General features: G+C 49.7%; 1 long non-coding RNA gene across 1 annotated transcript; it reads right to left on the bottom strand.

The window, feature by feature from the left end:
- Positions 1–10,676: 10,676 nt before the first annotated feature.
- Positions 10,677–14,290, bottom strand: LOC147648593 (uncharacterized). The gene is made up of 3 exons (XR_015281142.1): positions 14,102–14,290; positions 13,839–13,943; positions 10,677–13,467 (listed from the first exon to the last, which is right to left on the bottom strand). It is a non-coding gene; the product is annotated as an uncharacterized LOC147648593 (long non-coding RNA).
- Between the last annotated feature and the right edge of the window lie 662 nt (positions 14,291–14,952).

Genomic DNA, 14,952 nt, shown 5'->3' with positions numbered 1-14,952 from the left:
ACAAAACTGAAGTGATCAACCCCCAAGTAAACAGCCCCTGTGAGTGTCAGACACAGCTGAGATATCCATATCTCTCCTTTGGAAAGTTCTGTCATTTTGCACAAAACAATCTGAAAGAGAACATACAAATCACTTCCATTGTGGGCATGGCAGAGGGCTTTCAGCAGGGGAGCTGGCAAGAGCCCTTGACCTCAGCCCCCTCTAACCTTAAGCATATATGAAAGATTTGAGTTCTGGCCTCTCTAGGTGGGAAGGGAGCCTGACCTGGATCTCCTGAACCACAGGATGGGATAGAGAGGTAAAAAAGTAGATGGTAAGACAGCCAGGGAAGGAAAGGAAGGCAGCTGTAAGAGAGCAGAGACCAGGACTACATACCTTCCCCTTGATGGAATAAAAAGGGATAGAAATGGTAGATATTTGGCTTAAAGAGTGTACTCTCAGCCTGCAGTATTTTGGGAATGTGGAGGATTCCCCTGTTGTGCAGTGCACAGAGTCCAGGACAGTTAATACCATGTGAGTAAAATCCACTGGGGTTAGAGGTGCTGTCCCACAGCAGTCCCCTTCCCCAGGCATCCCAGGGAACACCATCCCCAGATGCACCCCAGAAGGCCCACAGTGAAGTCCACCCCTCCCCAGGCTCCATCATGATGAAGAACCTGGTTCTTCCTCCCCTTGTTTGTGGTGTCCCATGCCTGGCTAAGGAATGGCATTGGAATGTGATATATGTACACAGGTAACAGTGACATTCTGGGTGATAGCTACCACTGGACTTAATCACACAGGCATGATTGTACACTTTTGGCCACAGTAAAATATTTGCCAGCACTTTTTTGTCATGTTTGTTAAGTTGCCATGAAACTTAAGGCATTTCCAGGGTCTGATCAATATGCACAAGATCAGACACAGCATGAAACTGTGACAGAAACAACCCATACCATGTGAAAAGAGGGATCCCAACTGATTTGCACCAAGGAAGAGCTGGTCTGCCTGGCTCAACTCAGCCAACAGATCTCTGATTTTAGTGACATTCTGCTGCTCAAAAGTTCTGTCTTAGAAAGGATCCATTGCTTGGGGAAGACCCTTTGCAAACAAGGTTGCATGTCAGGTTTTGGCCAAAGCAGAAACAGCAATGTTGACCCAGAGCTCAGGTGAGAAGTTCCACGGAGCCAGCCTGGGATGCTGTGTGCATGGTTTGAGACAGAGAAGGCTTTTCTGCACCACCTTTCCTTGTTGTTTTCCTTCTAAAGCAAGGGAGAAACATCAGCACAGTGCTGAGGACCAGAGGAGACAGGTTGTCAGGCAGCTCAGTAAGTGGGCCACTTCTTTGTAATACTTTTCAGCCTTTTACCCTTTTAAATCTATTGCTTATCTGCTGGGAGAGCTTTGGGGCACCACTTGCTGCCCAGCTGTCTCCTTGTCTTCCTCTGTATGACCTCTTTGTTCAAGGGCAATGAAACAATCCAAGGCAAGGGAAGCTGACATCTTGGAGGCATGAACAGAGTACAGACCATGAAGGTAACATGGGAACACTCACCTTCCTGTCCTTGGGTCACCCAAGCACACTTTGCACCTTCAGCTGTTGCTGTATACTCTCCTCTCTCTGCTTGTGGGGGTTGGCTCCATCTCACATCAAGATCAGTGATAAAAGCAGGGAATAAGTAAATACAGTAAATTGAGAAAGATCAGCTCACCAGGCCAAGTGCAAATGCTACAGAGTCATCCAGAAAGCATCCTGTAGCATGCAAACAGGAACTGATAGAGATCCTCTTCCAAGGGCTGAGCTTGTTCATAACTGATGGATTCCCTTGGCCAAAACCACCTCCTGAATATCTGGGTGTGAGCACTGCTATCTGCTGCTGCATCGTGCGCAGCCCAGATGTCTCCTGGGCCGAGGGCAATTCTCAAATTGGAGAGAATGGAAGCCTCAACAGGGGCAGATGTGTTGTCCTCATTAGCCCTTCCTGTCAGGGAGCATTTCAGGATGAAAGTGAGGGAAGAAACATGCCTTTTTATCTTGTCACATTCTTGCATATGGAAGGGAATAACTGAATCCCTGTGGCAAGTTCTGCCTAGCAGAGCAGAACCTCACACTGCAGCCCACATAAACATCATCCAGCGAAGATCTCTTGGGAGTCACAGCACAAAAGGGCTCTGTGCCTGGCAACAACTACAACAGTGGAAAAAACCCGTCACTGTGCAGCCTGGGTCTCGAGACACTGTAACTGATTAGTCTCATCAACTCATTTCCTGACCCTGGGGAAGCTACCTGAGTCCTCTGGTAGGAAGGGCTATGATGGGGAGGGTGCTCAGCAAATCAGGTGGTACCCCACCTCACCTGCACTGCACAGGGCATTGTTGAAAAAAAGGACATCTTAGGAACTCCTAAGGAGGGGGTAATGAGGCAAGACAGCAGCAGGATGAAGCAACAACTTGGGCAGCAAAAGACATGAGCAGGAAAATCTGCTCTTGGGTCAGATTCCATAATCCAGGCCAGAACATCCTTCTCTATCCCATTCCTGTCATTACTGCTGCTGATCTTTCAGAGCAAGCTCTGGCATCCAGAGATCTGCAAGGCAGATGGACAGTAACCATCAAAGCTGACCACTGGCATCACTCAAGCTGAAGAGCTCCACACCCTGTCTGTGCAGTTTGCACGGCCAGCTTGTGGTAGCAGAGGGGCTACAGGAGCAGCTTCTATGAGAAGCTTCTGGAAGCTTCCTCCATGTCTGGCAGAGCCAATGCCAGGCAGTTCCAGGATGGACCCAGCACTGGCCAAGGCTGGGCCAGCCAGAAATGACAGTAATGCCCTTGTGATAACCTATTTAAGAAGGGAAAAAAAGTTATTGTGCAGGCATAATTGCACCCAGAGAAGAGCAGGGTGAGAATGTGCTCGAGGAGCAGCCCTGCAGGCAGGCAGGGCAGGGCAGAAGGAGGGGCAGGAGCTGCTCCAGGCTCTGGAGCTCAGATTCCCCTGCAGCCCCTGGAGCAGCCCATGGTGAGGCAGCTGTGCCCCTGCAGCACAGGGAGGGCACGGGGGAGCAGAGATCCAAGTCAGCCCCTGCAGGAGCCCAGGCTGGAGCAGGGGGATGCCCAAAGGAGGCTGGCACCCCATGGGAAACTTGTATTGGAACAGGTTTTCTCATCTTTTCAGATGCCTGAAAGAAGACTCTGGACTTGTGGGAAACCTGTGGTGGAGCAGGCTCCTGACAGGACCTGAAGACCTGTGGAGAGCCCAGACTGGAGCAGGTTTGCTGGTAGAACTTCCCCTGTGGGGGACCCATGCTGGAGCAGCCTGCTCCTGATGGATTGCAGCCATGGAAGACTGAGCCACAGCCATGGGATGGACTCACATTGGAGATGTTCATGGAAAACTGTCTCCTGTGGGAAGGTGGTCACACTGGAGCAGGGCAAGGACTCCTCCCAGGACCAATGTGTGATGAATGGACCATAATCCCTATCCCAATCTCCCTGCAGCACTGTGGGAAGAGGTAGAGCTGGGAAGGAGGGAGGAGTGGGGGGAAAGTGGTTTTAATATTTATTTTACTTCTCATTATCCTACCCATAACAAATACTATTTATTAATAATAAATTCAATTAACATTTTCAGTTTGAGTCACATTTTGCCTGTGACAGTATTTAAATGAATGATCTCTCTGGATCCTTAGCTCACAAGCTTTTGTTATATTTTTTCTTGTCCAGCTGAGCAGTGACAGAGCTGCTTTGGTGGGTGCCTGGCATCCAGCCAGGGTCAGCCCAGCACCCCCCAGCCCAAGCCTGGCCATCCTCAGGGGTAGGATTTGGTGGGCTCCTTGGTGAGGCAGTAGCAAGTGCTCACCACCTCAGAAGGGCACCCAAAGAGCTTTTGCTGGCCAGGGTCTGCCTGTGGGTATTCAGGGTTCTGAGGGATGGCCCAACAAACCCTGACTCCTTGCCTTTGCTCCTTTAGGATTCTGTGCTTTTCCCTGCTGTTGTCATCTCAACCATCCCATCTCCCCACAGAGTTACCTTTCCCAGCATGGCCATTTCTCACAGCACATGGGCAGGGCATGGCAGGACCACAGCTGGGATTTTGGACTCAGGGAGCTGAGGCCTGGGAGCAGGGGATTACCCAGAGACAGGGTAAGGGTGGAGAGAAAGGGTAGGAGGTATGGCTTCCCCATGCCTTTTACCTGAGCTGTTCCACTTCAGATGGCCAAAAAAAAAAACAACAAAAGAGTCCCTTGAGCCATAGAATGCAGAACAGTGACCACAGCTCCACTGTGAGTCATCTCTGCTTTGAGACAGGACAGGAGGGCTGAAGTTTCCCACAACTTGAACACACAGGACAGTCTGGCATTGGTACTCCATGTCAGGGAAGCATCTCCCACAGGGTCAGAGACACACAGCCCTCAGGGACAGCCCAAGCCAAAGCTCAGCCTGAGAGGAGCTAACATCATGATACATGATTCTCAGCTGCTTGTTTTATGTGACATTCAGCAGCATCCCTTCCAAGACTTGTGGAAGCTGTGTCTGCCTGTGGTAGATCACCTGGGAAACAAGATGATCTTTTAGGTCCCCTCCAACCAAACCATTCTGTGAAATCCCAGCTTAATGTGGTCAAGTAAAATCTCTGCAGAGCCAGGATCCACCCTGTGCATAGAGAGCACAGCTAGTATCTGATATCCGCTGGAGAGGACTCCTTGGATGTGTTACTGCTGAAATCCCCAGACGAATACAGGAACTTCTCACACTGGTGCCACAATCCCACTGGAAAGACTAAAGGCAAATTCTACCCTTGGATCAGCCCATGTTCTTCATGCTGCTGTAGAGAGAGCAGCATGAGAAGCTTCCACCTGCCCTGCCCTTTCCAACATTTCCCTGTGTGTCCCTGGAGATGTAACATGGCACAGAAGCAGCACTAAGGATGACAGTGCTTGTGAGACCCACTAGATTCAGGATCCCAGCTCGAGCCTCTCTGCTCCCATCCCAGAACCAGATAGTGGTCATCCAGCCCCGCTAGGAGGTGTGTAGGGAGGTTGGTGCTGCCCTCCAGCCCTCACAGCTGGTTTGCCAGATGCATGAACTGAAGGCATAAGCTGAACAAGTACTGCTTGTGCAGGAAGTTTCCCTCTGAGTGCTTTGCAGCCCTTTTTTGGGGTAACACAGATTAAGGCTATCCTAGTGGGCAATACAAGGTTAACCTCTAGCCCAAGGGTTTCACTGGATATGGGTACACTGTAAAGGACAGCACGGAGGCAGTTTGGGAAAAGCAGGGGGCAGTGCAAGCCCTCTCAAGTGTTCCTCTCAGTGCTACATCCATGCCCATCTACCTCCTAGGTCAGCTATTTTGTTGAGAGGGCACAGGGCTAGATCCTGTCTTCTCAAGAACTTTGTGTGGGTGTTCCCCAAACAGACCTCAGATTCTCTGTCACCAGTGGGCACAACATTCCTGCTCTGCCCACTGAGCTCAGCCTCAGCAATGCTCAAAACCTCAGCAGTTCAGGGACAAAAATAACAGATTTCTTCTCCCAGGATCCCCAGAGAGCTGCTTCGGTGGCTCACTCACCTTTGTTGTCTACAGCAACTCCCAATGGAGGCTGTGCTGTTCTTTTTCCTGGGAGATCCACACCTTCTGGAGGGCAGCAGCGCATGCGTTGGCACGGCCGAGGTCTGCCCTGACTCACACCGAGACCTGTTTGCCCCAGGGGTACCAGCTCCAGCCATAAATCCCAGCCTGAGTGAGGCCTGCCAGTACACTAGGCCCAGCCAAAATTCCTGTAGAAAAGCTAATACTAATAAATGAAGGATTGCTGTAAGTGTTGGCACGAGCCAACAGGATGTTGCTGAGCTATGCACAGAAACCTACCAACAGCGTTGTGGTTTCAGATGAAACTCAAGACATGTGAGTCCTCCGGCCAAGTTTCCCACTGGGTTTCAGTGTCAACCTGAGCAGCAGGAGCCAGCCACCACTGCAGGACACCAGGATATTGGGCTGCACAGCCAGATCCCCAGCACATCCAAGGCTGGAGCAGTGGGCTGGTTCAGGAGGCAGAGGGGAGCTGGTCTCCCCTGTACCAGCAATGACAGGGTTCCCTGGCAGCCTGCAGGTCCTGGATTTCATCTCACTTCAGAATGTGGTAGGCCACACTGCAGCTGGGACCTGGGTGGGCAGCCCACACGCCTCCACCACCAACCTGATTTGCTGCAGTGACTACTGTACTTCAGGCAGTCTCCATGCTGAGTGACTTCTCCATCCCTGTCAGCAGCACTGCCACTGGGAGCTGCAAGCCTCCTCAAGCCTCTCCATCCCTGCATCTCCAAGACTGCAGCTTGTGGATTCAGGGCTGCTTGCTACTGTGCAGGCTGTTTTCTCCAATTGCCACCACCAATAGATTTTTCCCATGCAAAACTGCAGACAAGCCAGCTCCTATTTCCAGGACAATAGGTTTGGGGGGGGGAAATCCCTCCAGTCAGGCAGGGCTCTTCTGTCCTCATCACAGGAGGGATGGCAGCTTTGCAGTATCTCATTCCCGTGAAGCTGCCTCACTGAAGAAGTGTGTCACAGGCTGATAGTTTATCTTGGACCACTCCTGAGCACTGGAAATACCTCAACCCTTGGAAGAAAACCCTCTTAGCTGCTTTGAATATTATTGTTCAAGCACAGCAGCAGGCACATGGAAATAATTTCATGCTCAGGAACATGTCTTGTTGGAAGAGGGGGAAAGAATGGCTGGATTCATGTCCCTGCTTCCACCACTGCTGGGGATTCATCCTGTGACTTGGGTCCCGTTGCTCCACAAACCACACTATGTTCAGCTGAGATGGGAAGATAAAAGCAACCATATCCCCACACTGCCAGTCCATGGCTATGAGGCATTTTTACAGCACTTTACACACGCAGGTGGTAAAGACTGCAGCCTTAGAAGGGAACTAACAGGTTTGTCCCCCAGCCTGGCTCTGGGTAGGTGAGGGAACAGCTGCTGCACTGTGGAAATGGTGTAAGCCCAGCCAGGAGCACAGGAAAAGGCCAATTATTTTCCCCAGGGTGGCTGCATCAGTGACAGAGCCCCACCTTGGGATGGACAGCATATCACTGGGGTGAGCAGGGGGTGCCAAATGCCATTTTGGATGCTGCTTTGCCTGATGGCTGAGATCCATGTGCATGACATGGAAAAAAGCAGGGGAAGGAATCCTGGCAAGCCCACATGGCTGTGTATCAGCATGCCAGCCATCCTCCTGCCATGCAAAACAGGGAGTTGACCCTCTTTCCAGGGTCATTCCCAGACCCATGGCTGTGATGTCACACCCATTCCCTGCCCAGACCCCATGCTTCCCCCGAAACTCCCTCTGCATGTGCTGCTCACACCCTCCATGTCTCATCCTTCCTGCCTCCAACCGTCAGTGCTTGGGGGTAGGAAAAGTATCTCATTGCCTCCTTTCAGTGGGCTGTGGCAAATTGCTGGTGCTAAACAAATTGCAGCTCCTGCCAAAAACCATCACTGTTGTGGGGCAGGAGCTGGGAGCATTACTCACCCAGGGAATTGTATTTGCCTGTGTCAAAAAGGGCTGGGGGCAGTAGCTGCCTCTCTTGCTCTCTGCTACAGGCCATTGGTGACATGGCACAGGCCACCAGTCCCCCAGCTGCATAGTCCAGAGAAAGGCATGTCATTCCCCAGGTCCTCACCACCCTCCAACAAGTACCCAAAAAAGTGAAGGGAAGGCATACCTATATAGATAGAGGGTATGTGGCAGGCATAAGGCAGGGCATTGTAAGCATACAGGGGAGGGCTATGAAGTCTACTTTGAAGGGCATAAGGGACAGGAAATGTCCTTGGGATGGGACCACCTGGGGAAGAGGTCCTGGTGCTGTGGCAACAGGAAGAATGTTAACCATCTACAGCCCCAGGCTGTACTGGGAGGGAGCATGGGATTTGGTTACCAATTATTCCACCTGGCTGAGCCTTTAGCAAAGATAATCCCCACTGACAAGATCTAACAGCAAGGGCTGGCACAGCCCTGCACTGTAGGACACTCTTAGCACCATACAGTCCTGCCCTGTGAGCCCTGATCCCACTGGATGGAGAATCAGGAGGAGACCAGAGCCCCTCTGATCTTTCTTTGGTTTGGGGAATGGCCTTGTTTTGGGACAAGGTCTGCTGATCCCTCACATCCTTACAGAGCTAGCTAGCTGCCTAACTGCAATACATAGCCCCTCATCCCTTCCCTGTAACACTGCTAGGGTCTCCCACCATGCAGAAGGACATGGTTACCCCATGGCAGTATGTCCAGCCCACAGCCATGGTCCTGCCCTGCATTAACACAAAGCACGTCAGCATTCCACCAAAACGATCCTGGCTATCATGTGTGTTCACAGAATCACAGAATCAGCTGAGTTGGAAGGTGCCCAAAAGGATTTTCGAGTCCAACTCCTGGCCCTGCACAGAACCATCCCAAGAGCCACACAATGTGACTAAAAGCATTGTCCAAATACTTCTTGAGCTCTGCCAGGCTTGGTGACCTGTTCCTTGGGGAGCCTGTTCCAATGCCCAACCACCCTCTGAGTGAAGAACCTTGTGATGATATCCAACCTAAACCACCCTTGACACAAGTTCAGGCCATTCCCTCAGGCCCTGTCACTGGTCACAGAGAAGACATCAGTGTCTGCCCCTCCTCTCCTCCTCATGAGGAACTTGTAACTACAGTGAGGTCTCCCCTCAGTCTCCTCCAGGCTGAACAGACCAAGTGACCTCAGCCTCTCCTCACACAGCTTCCGTTCAAGGCTCTTTATCATCCTTGTTACCCTCCTTTGGACACTCTCTAATAGCTTCATATCCATATCCATATTCATATTGTGGCACTCAAAACTGCCCCCAGCACTCGAGGTGAGGCCACCCCAGTGCTGAGCAGAACAGGACAATCCCCTCCCTTGCCCAGCTGGCCTGATGCCCCCAGGACAGGGATGTCCCTCCTGGCTGCCAGGGCACTGCTGGCTCATGTTTAAGTTCTCATCAACCAGGACCCCCAGGTCCCTTTCCCTGGCACTGCTTCCACATCTCATTCCATAGTCCGTCTGTACATCCAGGGCTGCCCCATCCCAGGTGCAGAATCTGGCACTTTCCCTTGTTGAACTCCATGTGTTTGGTGATTGCCCAGACCTCTAATTTGCCCAGATTTCTCTCAGGGCCTCCCTCCCTTAGTGGGAGTCAACAGCTCCTCCCAGTTTTGTATTATCTGTGAACTTGCTCCAGTTCTGCATCCAGGTAATTTATGAAGAGCAGAGTGACACAGATGGAGCCCTAAGGAACCCCACTAGTGGCAAGTCACCAGTCTGATGTCACCCCAGTCACTATTAACCCCTTCTGCCTGACCTGTGAGCCAGTTGCTCTCCCATCCCATGATGTCTTTATCCAGCCATGGGATGGACATTTTGTCCAGAAGAGTACAGTGAAATACAGTATTGAAAGATTTACTGGAATCCAGGAAGATTGTATCAACTGTCTTCCCTTGGTAACTAGGCAGGGGAGAGCCAGAAAATGGCAAACTTAAAAACCTAGTTGGGCCACCACTGCAGTTTACCTCCCAGACACTCTGATCCTCAGTGTTTTAATATGCATGAAACAATGTGATGTAGCCAAAAAGGAGAGACTCAAGGCTAATAAATAAGTACAGTACCAGGTTCCTGCCATGCCCTTTTCTGGCACCTCCCTTAGACTTCCCATGCATATCCAGGAGCAACATTAACAGGAACAGTGTGTCTGGCACCTCCAGCAGTGCAGGAGTCACCAGCACAAGGCACAAGTGTTTCTCTGCAGGCTCACTGCCAACACAAGCTCTTGGCACTTTCATTTGTGACAGCAAATGAAACCCTGGGGAACAGATTCCCCCTTTCTTACTCTCTGGTGGAAGAGGCAGAGGTTGCAGAGCCTTTTCATGATGCTCAGTAAAAAAGTGGAATAATGGGGATAAACCCTTGATAAACCCCCAGTTCATTCCTCTGCCAGAGCTCACCACGGCATCACCAGCTACCCAGCATCTCCCCACTGTACTTTTGGCCAATGTTTATTTTTCTCTTAGTGGCTGCTGAGTCTTCAACACTTGAGTCTAGTGCAAAGCCTTCACAGCACCAGGGAATAAATTTTCTTTCTGACAGCTCATATGGTCTGAGCAACTTGCAGCTTCGTTCTTCTCCCCCCACTCCAGCCCTGGGATGCCAGCAACCAGCATTACTTCTCCCACTACCCCTTGTGTCTCAGCCCAGCCTCTTTACAGACTGCATTTCTCCATTTTGCAATTCCCCCACACAGTATCTTGATTTCCCCTTCCCTGTGGTGCACCCTGCACTTACTAAATGCCACCCTCACCCCTTCAGCAGCATCACTGCCTTTCTGAGGAGACCACAAGCACTAAAACCTGCCGCCTGCCAGAGCTGCTTTGCTTGGGAACCAGTACTTCCCAAAAACTGCTGCCTTGGCTGGGAAAAATCACTTCAGGTCCAGAGTGTTTTCCTGATAACAGAAACTGCAAACAAGTCATTCCCCAGCATAGCAGAATGGCCATTGTGGGAACTGCAAACTTAGGGGAGATCATTCTCTTTCATGTGTCAAAAAAACCCCAAATCACTCCTTCCCTAGCCAGCTGTGGAAATTTAAGCTAAGGGTTTTCAAAAATTAGTAGTAATTATGGATGTCTGAGCAAGATGTCTTTAAAGGGTCTTTATTTCCAGGACACATGTGCTTCTTGCTTTCAAGGGGTCAGCCTCACATCAGACAGCCCCACAGAGACCCCAAATAGCCTCTGAAAAGATCTCAGCAGTCCCAAAGAATGAACATCAAAGTCTGAACAATTCAGTGAGCACAAAAACCTCACAGCACTCAACCTGCTGTGGTCATCCCATCCCAGCTGTGTTTCATCAACCTGTTTCCCCTGCTCCCCTTCATAAATCTTATTATGGTCACTCAGAGCTTCCAAGGGCACCTAGCAAGCAGGGTTTTGGTGTCAGAAGGCTCCATACATCTCCCCTTCTCCTGAGCCTCCCAACAACTGCTGTCTGAGACATCCTTGCAAAGCATGGGCTGATCCTTTTAGGAGAAAGCTGCCCAAAGGGTGACTCAGGGGGACCCACCAGCTTTTGGAAAACCCTGCTGTAAAGCAGAAAGCCTACATAAAGCATGCACGACTTAAGCCTTGTCTTGGCTGGCTCAATCCATACACTGAATATATTCAACTAAGCATAACACCAGCCCAGTTTTGCATTCAGAAGCACCTCCTTGTTTGCACTTGCCCCCCATGCACAGGAGACCCCCTCTAAAGAGCTTCTAAGGTAGCTTTGCAAAACCAACACATCAAAGCCCATTGCTGTTGCCTCAGCTCTCCCTTTGCCCTTGTCCCAGCTCTTGCAACATGACAAGGCATGGGCTCCCCAGGGCAGCTCTTGTGTTTGTGCAGCTCTTGTTTATGGCTGGGACCACAGCTAATCAAACAAGCGAGTGCCCACTCACTGCTCTGGAAGTGGGAGCCTGGCGTGGTTGTCAAACAAGTGCATTCTGAATAACCCAGGCCCTACCCCAGCTTTCACAATAGGAATTAGTCACAGTGCTCCAATGAGAGCAGCAAATCCAGCAACAGGAGATAAAGTTACAGCAGAGAACTCACTTGTCCTCTCTTGTGTACCTAAGACACCCCTTTCCTTTGGATCCCGCCTTTCCAGACCCCTTAGAGGTGCAGGGACCCTCTGCTCCTGAGCAAGGTGTTTTGGACTTTGCTTTAGGTAAACTCTCTCATGAAGTCAGAGCACAGCAATATCCAGACCCTAACAGCAACCAGTGGATGTCCAGAGGAGGCCACCAAATTGATTAAAGGGATGGAGCACCTCACCTATGAGGAAGGGTGAAGAGAATTTGATTTGCTCAACCTGGAGAAAGAGAAGGCTTCACGGTGACCTAATTGTGCCTTCCAGTACTTTCTACAAGAAAGATGGAGAGGAACTTTATACAAGATACATAGTGACAGGACAAAGTGAAATAGCTTCAAACTGAAAGAGAATTTAAATTTAGATTAGGTACTAGGGAGAAATTCTTCCTAGTGAGGGTGGTGAGGCACTCAAACAGGTTGTCCAGAGAAGATGTAGATGCCCCATCCCTGGACATGCTCAAGGCCAGCCAGGTTGTGGATGGAGCTCTGAGCAACCTGGTCTAGTAGAAAATGTCCCTGCTCACAGCAGAGGGTCTGGAACTAGATGATCTTTATGATCTCTTCCAACTCAGGTACTCTCCTTAGATTCTATGGCTTTACGATCCCCAGGCTTTGATGGGAAATGGCAAGGTGACTTTGTCCATGTGCATTGCCCAGAAGAGTCTGAGTTTAGCAGACGATAAAACATGACCAAAAGATTTGCAGTCTTTGACCATATGAACAAGGTCTTCAGAACAGCTCAAAGGTGCCTTTAAATATTTGGATACTGAGAGATTTAAAGCAATGCAGAGTTATCCTTACCCTGAAGGTAGAGGCATGAGCCTGAGGATCAACTGCAGCTTTGGCAACAAGAGTATTGCAAGCAAATCTGAGGTAATTTGTTATCTGGGTAACTTCTGCTGACACAGGTGTATCCCTTCCAATTGATGTAACCTGGGCTAGCAGTGGTCAATATGGTGAGTCTTGGGTGAATTCACAACAAGGTCTTTGCTGAGGTACCCGTGGTTGTCAGCAAAACTGGGCTCACATCTGGCTGCTGGGCACAGTGGCACCACCTCATGAAACACCAGCAGGTTAGGACTTGTACAAGGGTTTGCTTACCAGTTTCACTTATGATCACTTTATTGGGACCAGCAGAAGATTTGCCTGGACATTTTCTGTTCTTTTGCTGCACAGTGCAAATGGAAGGTGGAGGAGCACTTATATGCCTTTTTATAGGCAAGGAGGAAAAAGTAGAAACACAATACCTAACAGAGTAAAAGAAGCAGGTAAAAGCAGAGCTGGGCTGGGGAGGATAGGGCACAGGGGATTACAGCATTGTTCAGCTGAAAATGCAGAGGCCACCATCTCATAAATATTTACAGGCAGGGAATAAACCACTTAGGGACCACATCCCATGACAGCCCCAAAGAAGGGGGAGCAGGACCTTCAAGCCTGCCTGGTGAAGGTGGCTGGAGGAGCTCTGCTGCCCTGGAAGCTAATGCAGGCTCTGCCACATGCCTGTGCCCTGGGGAAAAGCAGATGTATGCAATGGGGAGAATGTTACAGCATCTGCAGCATACAGCAGGGGAAAAAGCAGAGGCAGGATGGGGCATGGAGGCAACAGGCAGAGCTCTAGCACAAGCAACTAGTGCACCAACTCCAGTGGTGTCCAACAGCTGTGTTGGCAAATTTACGTGATTCAAATGTGAAACTGCATGTTCAGAGTGAAGGCAAATGGACACAAAAAGCAGGAACAATCCAACTACTGAGGAAAGTTACAACCATCGCTGAAGGCAGGTTGGGCAATTCCAACATCTAGAGGATGATAAAGCAGAACAAATAGAAGATTAAGAATTAATCCCTAATTAGCTGCTTCTGAAACCTGTTGAAATCACTGCCTGCACCATTTGCTAATGGACTTGTCAGCAAGTTCTGAGGCTGCAGGGGTCACAGCAGCAGTAGAATGTGCTGCTTTGTTCTCAGGTGAGAGGTTTGTTTTGCCCGTTAAGAGCTTTTGATGTTTTCAGTTTAGGTGTACTCAGAAAGCTCTTTCCAGGCAACAAAGGGCAATGGATTCCACATGCAGCCTCCCTCAGCCACCAGCACCCAGGAGAGAAAAATGATCCTTGTAATTTAAATACACCAGACGTATCCCAAAACCAGGGGTGCTGTACACGTATTCTTACCCCATAGGACACACAGTGCCTCCAACAAAGGGCACTAAGCAAACAGCACCAGCCCAGAGCTCCATCTCTGCCACAGCCCACTTTAAAATGATTCAGAGAAAACATCTGAAAAACAAGTTGTGAATTTCCTCAGCAAAGCCCTGGGCTCACTACCAACAGCTGGAAAGGCCAGATCTTGAAGCAACACACCTAACATCCCATCTGAAATGCTCCTCAGCAAACAACAACTGCCTAGTCATCAGGCTGCCTAAATATTCACTTACCTTTCCAGGCTTGATCTACTTCTGATTTCTGCAAAATCTGCTGTCATGAAGTCTGCTTTGTTTGCTCTGCATCTGATTCATTCGCATGTTGTTGTTGGAGTATGTGTTCTGCCTCCACCAGAAAAGGGTATGGGACAGGTGCATTTGCTCCAACTTATTTTCTTCTCTTCCCTTACCAGGAGTCCTCACACTCATTCCACATGGGAGAAATAACTCAAGATCCCTGCTCTGAGTAGGGTCACCTGAAGCAGGTTACCAAGGACTACGTCCAGCTGGGTTCTGAGTATAAAGTACCAAGGCTCCACCACCTCCCTGGGCAACCTGTGCCATTGTTTAACCATACTCATGGTAAGAAGAAAGCATTTTAAGCAGAACTTTCTGCATTTCAATTTACCCCTCTCACCCATCATCTGGCATCAATCCATCTTCTTTACTCCCTCACCAGGTATTAAAACACATTGGCAATAGCCCCTTGAGCCTTCTCCAGGCTGAATTAGCCTGGCTCTTGCACTCTCTCCCCTACATGACAGTCTTCAATTCTTTTATTGTCTTTGTTGCCTTTCATTGAACCTGCTCCAGTATCCATGTCTCCTTCTTACCGGGAAAACCAGCACTGAAAACAGCATGCCAAATCTGCCTCACTGGGGCTCAGCAGAAGGGAATAACCTGGTCATTCTTGTAACTTTTTTTTTGGTTTTGCTAACCTTACAGTAGCAGCATCTCATACAAATTCCCTACCAAACCAGGAAACTGCCTTTCCATTGCACACCTTACCTATATTTTTCAGACCTTGACATTTTCATGTGAACACAGCTACACTGAACACAATTCCTACAATGAACAAGAAACAG

This window comes from Cyanistes caeruleus, chromosome Z (genome assembly GCF_971803275.1).
Source record: "Cyanistes caeruleus chromosome Z, bCyaCae1.hap1.1, whole genome shotgun sequence".
In the NCBI taxonomy this organism is placed as follows: domain Eukaryota; kingdom Metazoa; phylum Chordata; class Aves; order Passeriformes; family Paridae; genus Cyanistes; species Cyanistes caeruleus.
Note: the sequence above shows the minus strand (reverse complement) of the source record. Positions and strands in the feature narration are given on the sequence as shown.